This window comes from Anser brachyrhynchus (assembly GCF_964034855.1).
Source record: "Anser brachyrhynchus genome assembly, chromosome: 3".
Taxonomy (NCBI): Eukaryota; Metazoa; Chordata; class Aves; order Anseriformes; family Anatidae; genus Anser; species Anser brachyrhynchus.
In genome coordinates this window covers 81,231,441-81,241,794 of record NC_137696.1, presented here as the reverse complement: position 1 = coordinate 81,241,794, position 10,354 = coordinate 81,231,441, and the positions used below count along the sequence as shown (strand labels likewise).

The 10,354-nt window shown below is 37.1% G+C and overlaps 1 long non-coding RNA gene across 1 annotated transcript; it reads right to left on the bottom strand.

The window, feature by feature from the left end:
* Positions 1 to 258: 258 nt before the first annotated feature.
* On the bottom strand, positions 259 to 9,990 carry LOC308192569. The gene is made up of 4 exons (XR_013948895.1): positions 9,854 to 9,990; positions 7,198 to 8,364; positions 2,592 to 2,687; positions 259 to 679 (listed from the first exon to the last, which is right to left on the bottom strand). It is a non-coding gene; the product is annotated as an uncharacterized lncRNA (long non-coding RNA).
* Between the last annotated feature and the right edge of the window lie 364 nt (positions 9,991 to 10,354).

Sequence of the window (10,354 nt, the reverse complement as noted above, 5' to 3'; positions counted from 1 at the left end):
AGATGCTGATCAGCTAAAATAGAAATGCCCTCTAGTTTTGCTTCCACCAATGAATTCTGTTTCTGTCAGCTATATTTTAGCAGTTTAATAACAAGTATTTCATATGTATAAGGGTTGTTTTATGCTTTAGATTAGAACAGTTTCAATAGAGAGGATTATTTTTTTTTTGTATTGAATGGAATTCACGCATTTGAAATAATGTGCAAGATTACAAAAAACTCCCATTACAGTTAAAAAAAGAAAATTTTGAGCCACATATTTTGTACTTGCATATAAAATGTATCCCCACATTTCAGACCTCAAAAGCACTAGGATAGAAACAAATGTACTTGTAGATTTAGATACAGGATTTTCTAATTAATTTTAGATGTATGCAAGTTGAAGAACTTTGCCCTTTGCTCTTTTTTTTTTTTTTTAATTTTATCTCCTTAGAAGAAATTTTGTTGGCCTGCTCTGCTTAATTAACTTTTTCAAGAAAAAAGAGTGAACAATACAGAGGAGAAAAACTTATGCTTTATCTAGGAACCCATTGTGTATTTAGAGGAAATTCTATAGGACAATGCATTGCATAACGAGCCAAGACAGATGATTTGTTCTGCGTGAAATGTATCTTTACTGGCTTTAACACCACTCCATTCACTGCACACTATCCAAGCAACGTATGATTGAGGTATTAAACCTGCAGAGAAAACAAAACAAAACAAAACATGTTTTTATACCTAAAAGGTTACATCAGAATGCAAATGTAACGCAGGAAATAAATCAAAATTAACTTCATCTTTTCCAGCTCAAGCTATTTGTTTTGTAACTTGAAGATGTTTGCAATGTAGCTCATTTTTAGTATAGGCTGTTTCTGTATAAGTATTCTAAAATCTAGTTAGAGTGGGATGAAAAAATACTCTTGCAAGAAATTTTTGCAAAATTAATGGTTGAGGTTGAAAGAGACTTCTGCAGGTCATCTGGTCCAACCGTCCCTGCTCAAGCAGGGCCATCTAGAGTAGGTTGCCCAAGATCACATCAAGAGAGCTTCTGAATAGCTCCAAGGAAGGAGATCACCCAAGCAACCTGTTCCAGGTTCACCACCTTCACAGTGAAGAAATGTTACCTGTTGTTCAGATGGACCTTCCTGTGTTTGCATTTGTGCCCATTACTTCTGGTGCCACTGGGCACCACTGAAAAGAGCCTGGCTCAATCTTCTTTGCACCCTCCCTTCAGGTAATTATCCACATTGAAAAGATTCTCCCTGAGCCTTCTCTTCTCCAGTCTGAAAAGTCCCAGCTCTTTCAACCTTTCTTCATTTGGAAGATGTTTCAGTACCTTCATTGTTTTCAAGGCCCTTTGCTGAACTCTCTACAGTAGCTCCATCTCTCTAAAATATCTATCCAAATATTCTTAGTTCCATATCTACCTAATTTTGACATTTTATTCAGTGTGTCTCTTCCATGTTACAACAGGTTGCTATGAACTCTTGTATATATTTTTTATAAATCTACATAACAGCAGTCAAGAAAATATTTTTTTCCTACTCCTATCTTGATAGTTCTGCCATGTTTTTTCTGCCCATTATTCACCTTACATACAAAGTTGGTCTTTGTACTGATATGCTTGAGTACAGAGTTTGCCAGCAGATGGGAATCTGAAACCATCCTTGCACTCTTCTATCAGATATACCAGTCCTGAATCCTAGACTAATATGTGCTCTGTGGGACTACAGCCTTCCCCTTCTGTTTGCACTTTTCATAGCAATTAGTATAAATTCTCATTGTCTGCATATTTATCTTGTACAGGATTCCATAATGTTTTAACTGTAGTTGCCCATGTTAAAAAGCATGCATAATATTTAAAAATATACAATATTTATATATCAGGATATTTTTACAAGTGATTTTGACAAATCAAAATAGGTCTTTTTTCACTTATTAGCTCTAAAAATGTTAATAAATACCTTTATTTCACAGAGATTTCTGGGAATGAAAGACTAAGGAGAATCCTCCAGGAAGGTAAGTTATTTTTAAGGGATCAAGGCAAAATCAGTAAATATTTTACTAATCTAAAATATATAAAAGTTGAGGTTTTTGTAAGATCTGACAGGCAAATATGCTTATGGTTTTGGTTAGCAGACTGTTCTCTGTTGCTGCTATCATTTCCAAAAGTTCTTGCTGCTAGCAAAAAAATTATGAGGCTGCTGTGTATTTGATACATAAATGATCATAATTTTGTGCAAAAAATGAACATGTGCCACATGAAGAAGCTTGTGCTTCCTAGATATCTTTATCAGAGCATGCACATGGCTTCCTCCCCTTCCCCCTGTTGAATGCAGCTACAGTTTTGACAAGCAAATGTTACACTGCATACAATGAATGCAGTCCACTCCCTGGGTATTATCTGAAATTGCTCTGGCAGGACCGCAGTTTTTCATGCTTGCATGGTATGAAGCCGGTGAAATACCAGCTGCAGACTCCCCTTTTCTTTTCTTTCCCCTCTGCCCCAACAGCACATCCTCTCTGTGGCTTTCCTTTGACTTTGCACAATGCTTAAGGTGTAGGACACATTCAAGGCCCACCCACGCTGGAATACTTCACATTTCTGACCATGGTTCTGCATTTCTCCAATCCACAGCCAGCAAGGTCTGCACGAGTTCAGGCAGGGAGTAGAACTGTCAGTATACTAGGATGTATCTGGTGTACCTAGAGAAACAAACAAACAAGACAACAGAGACTTGATGAGAGGTAGGCTTTGGGTAGGGTTTGGGTCAGGAAGGAGCAAGACAACTTGCTTGGTCAAGTGGAGAACCCTAGTTCCCTAGGATTTTGGACTGAGCAACACCTTGTATGTCTACCACGTGCAGATCCAGGCACACAGAACTGGAGGAATGTCTCTCAGTTGACAATCTGGTGAGGATTTACTTGGGCTCTACAATATAAGAAGGATATAAAAACATTAGAATGTGTCTAAAGGAGGGCAACACAGCAGGTGAAAGGACTAGAGGGCATGACAAGAGAAGCGGCTGAGGTCACTTGGTTTGTTCAACTTAGAGAATAATGATGGTGAACAATGAGGGTGACCTCACTTTCTTGTCAGAGGGAGTGGAGACAGAGGTGCTGATCTTTCCTCTCTGGTAATCAGAAATAGGATGCAAGGGAGTAGATTGAAGGTGCATCTGGGGACTTCAGACTGCACATTACAAAAAAAATTATTCACTGAGAAGGTGGTCAGGCACTGGAACAGGCTCCACAGGGAAGTGGTCATGGCTCCACACCTATCAGTGTTCAAGAAGGCTTTGGACAATATTCTTAGATATGCGGTTTAACCCTTAGTTTATCCTGTATGGAGTCAGGAGTTGCACTTGGTGATCCTCATGTGTCCCTTCAAACTCAGGATATTCTATGATTCTATGTCTTAAGAAACACTCTTCTAAACCTTCTAGCATCACTGAGCATGCCTTCAAATATTCTGTTAGTCATCCAGCTGCTGATCCAAAGGATGCAATTCTTCTCTAAGTCTCAGGAGAATCCTCCGGTGATGTATTTTGGATCTGCTAGAACATTTCAGATGACTGTAGTTACTCTTTTAGGAAACTGGATTCTGCTGCCCTTGAGTCCTTCTGAGATGCCAGTGACTACAAAGACTAGATCCACATTTGCTATGCATAGACGTAAGATAGCATAAGGCATAGACGTCTCACACGTCACATCTCACATGTCGGCACATACGTTTGATAGATGTCTGAATCTGGAACTGAATATTACTGCAAGAATCCTATTACAGTATTTGTAATATAAAATGTATAATTTCATAGTAAATTTATAGTTTTGGATAGATAGCTTTAGACAAAGCCCAGCTGAATCATGCGCCTTTTATATTGCAATGAATTTTGCTCCTTTTCGCCCTTCATTCAGCTTGACCTTGGATTTGTCAAGCTTATAAGTAGCATATGAATTTTATAACTTACCCCCCCCCCCCTTTTTTTTTGTCAGTCACTGACTCAGTACTCTTCTTCAAAAGTCAGTTTTCTTCTGTGTCAAAATTTATGGATGAGTCACTTACTAGGTAACACTAATAACCTAGGAAAAATAATCCTTTATTTTTATTTTTTTTATTTTCCCCTAGAGGAAAGAAACTATGTTTATCATGGAACAGAATTTCTTTCTTGTATTGTCCATTAGTAAGTGCATCAAGTTATGGTTACCACCCTGGAAGGAAAGTCTTGATTTTTATCAGTCAGTCCTAGCTAGCTAAAAAGAACTTGAATAATTTATGAGTTCCTCATTTAACTGTTTAAAATAAATACTGTATCAGTAATATGATTTATTTTTTTTAATTTTAAAAAGTTTCTACATTAGAAAACTATAATTCTAATTCAGTACCTTAAAGAATTTATGAAGCGTGATTGTTTTGTTTCACATACAATTCTAGCCTTATGAAATCATTGGTTAGATTACATAGTACTAGTGCAATAGCAAAGTGCAACAACAACTAAATTTATAAATAACTAGTGCAATAACTACAAAATCTTAATTTTTAAATCAGTTTTTCTATTTGACAATACCAGTTTACATTTGTTTTCTTTCTGAAAATATACATTTCTGCAATACAATATCATCATTAATAATAAAAGTTCCCCTTCCAAAAAATACAACAGGAATTTTTGTCTTGATTCTGTTTCCGTTATATATTCCTCACCAAGATTTCCCTTAAAATCTTATGGTAGGAAACCTCCAATTTCCACTGATTTAATCTTCCCCTTCCTGTGTTTCTGAGCGAGTAGGAGAATGCATCATTAATTTGTGGAAGTGTATTCCATTTCTAGGGCAAGTTCCCCTCCATTTCACCTTAGATGTGATTTTTCTTGGATATTTTCAGTGGAATTAACATAGCTTTGGTATGCAAAATACAGAAAACTTAAGGTCTAACACAGATTAGGGGAAGTGAACAGGTTTCTAACCAGTAACTTAAGAAAATATGTGGGAATAACTCTTTTTTCATTTCTTTGCAGTGTAATGTTTCAGTAATGTAGCAGTTTCTTGTCCCCTGACTACTGCCAGGCATCCTTTCAACAGAACACTTGAATTTATATAATAGAAGATGGACAGCTCCAGCTTTTACAGGTAAGGTGCTGGGCAAAAAACAAACACAAAAGCTGGAAAGGACATCTGTGGTTATGAGATCGTCTTCCAAATGCCTAAATGTCCTTTTGGGGGCGTCTGGTACTAAAGGTCAAAAAATGTCATTAGATTCTCAAATCGCCTTTTTCATGATATTCCAGGAGTGGCTTTCAGACTTAGAGTTAGGATTTTTATCTGATCAGTTTGTTGAAGGGGCTTTTTATTCTAAGAACATATTTAAAAACCCACAACAGTATTAATATTACTTATATACTGTGTGAGCAGCTAATGTAACCACCGGACCTGTCATTTTTCATTCTCTGCTTGGATTGCTTTGAGATTTGTAGCCTTTATTGCACCAAGCATTTTTTTTAATGTTTAGCTTCTGAATTTATGTTGAATATTTGTCTCATCGCTACAGTTTAATAAAAATTAGATGTAAAAGAGCCATCTCAGTATAGAAAAAACAGCTTCAGGGTTAGGTAGTTGTTTTTCACAAATGAACTTGGATGTAATACAATTACTTTTAGACAGCTTTCCCTAAATATTATGAAATGATTTGAAATAATTACAAAAGCAGTGATGGCAAACCAGTGGCATTTTAAAGTTATGGAATTGCTTTCTAAATGGATGTTCAATGTAGTGCCTTTGTTTCTACAGGCTACAAGCAGTGAGCTGAAACTAATGACAGTGAGTTACCAATGGCTTTACCTGACAAGTGAAGATTTACTTAATAGTGTAATAGAACTGGAACCAGCCATATTTATCATTCTATCTCTTCCTCAGTGATCAGCAGAGATATTTTTTTAAAATATTATTATTATTTTCCATCTAGAAGGCAGTATATTCAAAGAGGGAAGATAACTCAGTTATTTACAGCTTTGCCAATGACTTCTGCTTGGTAAGTCACTTAGCCTCTGTGTCTGAGTCTCACTAGCTGTTTAGCAAAGATAATGATATTTTTCTTCCCTTGTAAATGATCCTTCTGGGCATATGACAGAACAAAATACCATTCCCATAAACACAGGTACAAGGCATAAAAATTACAGAAAACAATGGCCGTCAAATGAGAAGAAGTTCTGGGAATAAATCCAAATGGATGGCAGAGGCATAAATGCACATAACCACACAGAAAATGCAAGTAACTATTTCTAGTAGAAGAATGAGTGTGGTGTTGGCTTATTAGAACTGGTCTGAACAAAGTATGTAGTTATGGGAAGGGAAAACTCAGAGCTTACAGGAGGTGTAAGAAAAATCAGATGTCTAGGGTAGCAATAGGCAGAGATTAGCAGCCTGCCCTTCTTCAGATGGAGATTGGAGGGGCCACCTACTGCCTTTACAGGCTGGAATCCCTGCTGAGGGACAGGATGAAAAGTATCATTAGAGACTACGCCTCCCTCAGCAATTAATTGCCTTTACCTCCTTCATAAAGGCAAAGTCATGCCTTCCAGTGCATCCACAGCACATCACAGCCTTGACCTGGCTCTGCAGGGCACCCAGAAGGCACAGCAGGTTGCCTTAAAGAGGTAGGAGTGGGTTGCTTCTTGCAAATTGTTCAGGAGAAGTTGCTGCTTGAGGAAGAGAATGGCAAGGAAGGTGAAGTCCACGGACCAGGGAAGGACAGGGAACTCTGTAGGCTGACCCAGGCTGCCCCTTCCCAGATTTCTTTCCACTCCTCTATTGGACCCCTGTGACCTAACCTGTTATTGTAAGATTGTGCCTTCTGGCTGAAAAGCCTTGAGACATCTCAAGACATGATGTGAGAATTAGAAATTAATACGTATAACTAAATGAAAAATAATAATAAAAATTAAGAAAAGTGTGTAACAGATCAAGGACTATATTGTACCTCAGGAACAGTCATCTCATACTTTTTTTTCTTTAAATACTGTCATCTCATACTTTCTTTTTAAAAATATTAGTCAGACCTTGGAGTATTATACCTTACTGATTGTTATCTAATGAATAATGAACTGTAATTCACAGAGGTTTACATGTTGAACATCACTGAGGTTCAACAGGAATTTTATTATTGTGTTAGACCAGAGAGCCTCTAAGCTGTTCCCATCTGTGCTCCAAATGGAAGACTTACCAGCCGGGACTTGCACATTTATGGAGAAAGATGAAGCCTGTCCTCAAGGACTATTTGAATTTCACAAGATGAAGTAACACCAGCACACATATAAGAGAAACAGAATATATGTTAACATCACAGCTGAATATCCCTTTTCTCCAGCCTGTCAGAACTTGCCAGCTGAAATGAATTACCCTAATAGATTTTAAGGACAATGATCATTTGTGGTTACTTGGCCTGCCCTATGAGTAACATACCCTACAGAATTTCCTCCTAGCGATTTCTGCATTAAGCTCCTAACTTATGTCTGTGCTATACACTGCAGCAAAAAGAAAAATAAAGAGAGTCCTCCTAAACACTCTCTGCCAGTTTAGATATAGGTGGGAGACTTCCCATTAATTCAAGAATCCACAGGGAATGGTAAATAGTGACGCACTAGGTGGCACTCTTACTTCTGAATCCTTGCTAAATTAAATCCCAAGCATGTATTTCAATAGTTCTGAAACTTCAAGAGTTTTGTATTAAGTACTTGGGGGGGGATATTCATGATCCTCAACATCCTTACTGCTTGTGTTTTCCAAGCAGTATTCAGAATAAATTGATAATCTGGAAGTCCTTTTTTTTTTATATTTTTTTATTTTTATGCCTTTTATGCCTTTATGCCTTTTTTTTAGCCTTTTATGATCACCCATGAATTAAAAGCATAGAATTGGTCTAGATTACATTTGCTGCATTTGGGCTGGGTAGAAGGCTTAAAAGAAGGGAAAACTGACTACCAAAGGGTGAAGATACTGTCTTTGAATTGAAGCAATTTTGAAGTCTGGCCTCATTCCTAAAGGGATTTAGGTGTGGCTTCAATAATTGATTTTAGTATTCTTCAGGAGTAGGGGGGTCTGTGAGCTACAGCAATTGGCTTCTCCATTACTGAGAGGTTTATGGGCCAACATTTTGATCAAGGATTTTGGTTTTAACCAGCAGCCTCCCTCTGGGAGGAGACTGAAACATCTAAAAGTGAAGGGATAATTCCTACCTCTAGTGAGTCCTGTGTGGAAACTGAGGCAGGATGACAGCACTGCTGTGTCCTCCGGGAGCATGTCTATTCAAATGTCATTCCTATACAAGAATCTTGTCAGGTTTTCTTCATATTGAAAGAAACCAATTTCTTCTAGGTTTGTCTGTAAAATACTTTAGGATGTTTAAGCTGTGGAAATTATTACAATTCCATCTTTCTAAAGACCTGATGATATTAAATAGGTCATTCCGGTATCATTATTGCTGTTTGAAAAAGTGAGCATATTAGGAGATAGGCTTTCTATCCTATCATGCTATTAACGTTTTTGCTTTTTAAACTTGCAGTGTATTGGCATTTTTATTAAGCTTGTTAAATGTACAAGTAAGGGGTTACACTTGTGATTTATTGTTATATAATTTATTGCAATGTTGTTTTAGAGCCCTGCAAGAGCATAAGAAAAGAAGCAGGTAAGTCTGTCTACCTCTATTTTAACTAAGTGAAAGAGCATACACAAGAGCAAATAGTGCAATTGGAGTTGATCTTTAACCCAAAAAGGTGATGACAAGGACTCAATATCCACATCGAATTCATTTGCAGGGGTTGTGTTACTTCAGACTAGCTCTGCTCTGGTTTCATGCATTCATTGCTGGTTGTTGGTTTGAATGCAGTAGGTGTATGTCACTCTGGTAACAACTTCTGTTTGAGTTCCATTTGAAAGCAATACAACTTGTCTGCTCCAAGACTGCTCCACAGTGTGAATGTAAGCAGGGATGATCAGAAATTCTCAACAAAAGGCACTAGTTTTCTGAACTAAAATGACACTGTAAGATTACTCTGAATATCTTCATTACCACTCCAGTGGTAATCATCCACCAGATTGTGCTTCTAGGTGATAATGGAAGGGTGGGTAGCCCAGTGTTTTAGACTGACCTGTTTTTTTGTTTTTTTTTTTTTGTTTTTTCAATGGAAAAATCCTTTTCAACAGGAATAATCTGGTGTCCTGAAATGCAGAGGATTTGTTTTCCCTTTCTCAGTAATTTACTCTTAACTCAAGAGAAAACTTTTGATGATGAAACCACACCTTGTGATTCCACTGTTTAAAAATAGTTTCCCCTTATGGGGTGGAAACATCATATTCCTTTAATTGTAACAGGCAGTAAGATACCAGATCACACTGCATTTTCTGTTTTGACATATATGCTTTTTAAAATATAAATAGTTGCATATTCCCAATGACCAACATCAGCTTCACATATTTTTGCTGCCAGTTTTTTGCTTAATAAATGTCAGTAGGTGACAACCATGTTTTGTACTGCCTTTTGTGCATTACAGGGATTTATTTGTTCAGATATGTCTAAGCGGACAACATGGTACTACAGGAGCTTGGTTTTAACATTCCTGATGCTACAGGGATTCATGGTGACAGATATAACTCAATACCACATATCCTGGGTTTTCCTATAAACCTGTAAAACTTACACCTGCTTAGTTATAGCATACAAATCATTGTTACCATATTGGATATATCAATCTTCTCTTTGCAAAAAATAGACTTGATATCATATCAAGCAGAGTAGCAGTATCTCTAGCATCTCAGAGAAGGAAAACCACTAATATAGGAGAAATAACATATTTCTCCAACCCGAGAAACGGAATACATACGCTTCCTTGGCAGATAAGCTGGTGTCAATGGCATGTGACTTGTATTCTCCTTTTCTTAAAGGTAACTGACAGAATCCACTGATACACTGATGAAAAACTTAACACACACACACATCGCTCCCCCCACCCCAGTTTTGTTGTTGGTAATGTAGTGGCTTTTATTTTCTGTTCTCCTTTTCTGGAAGAGAATTAAAAGGGCACACTTGGGTGCTAATAGCCCCTAGGCAAAACTGTGTACTTATGATCTTTCTCACTTTAAGAATTGAAACTTTCTGTTAATAAAATAACAGTGAAAAGCTTGCAGGAGACTTAACTGTTTTATGCAAATGTTGTGCCTGTTTCAGTCCTTGTCACATTCAATTCATAGATTCTTGTGGATGATTTTGCCCCAAGGTTGGTGCATCACAGTCTGCCTTCTTCTATTTTCTTTTCATTAAGTTCTTCTCGAAACAAAATTCTGCTTAAAATAAAAAAGAAAAATAGAAAAAACAACTATGAAAA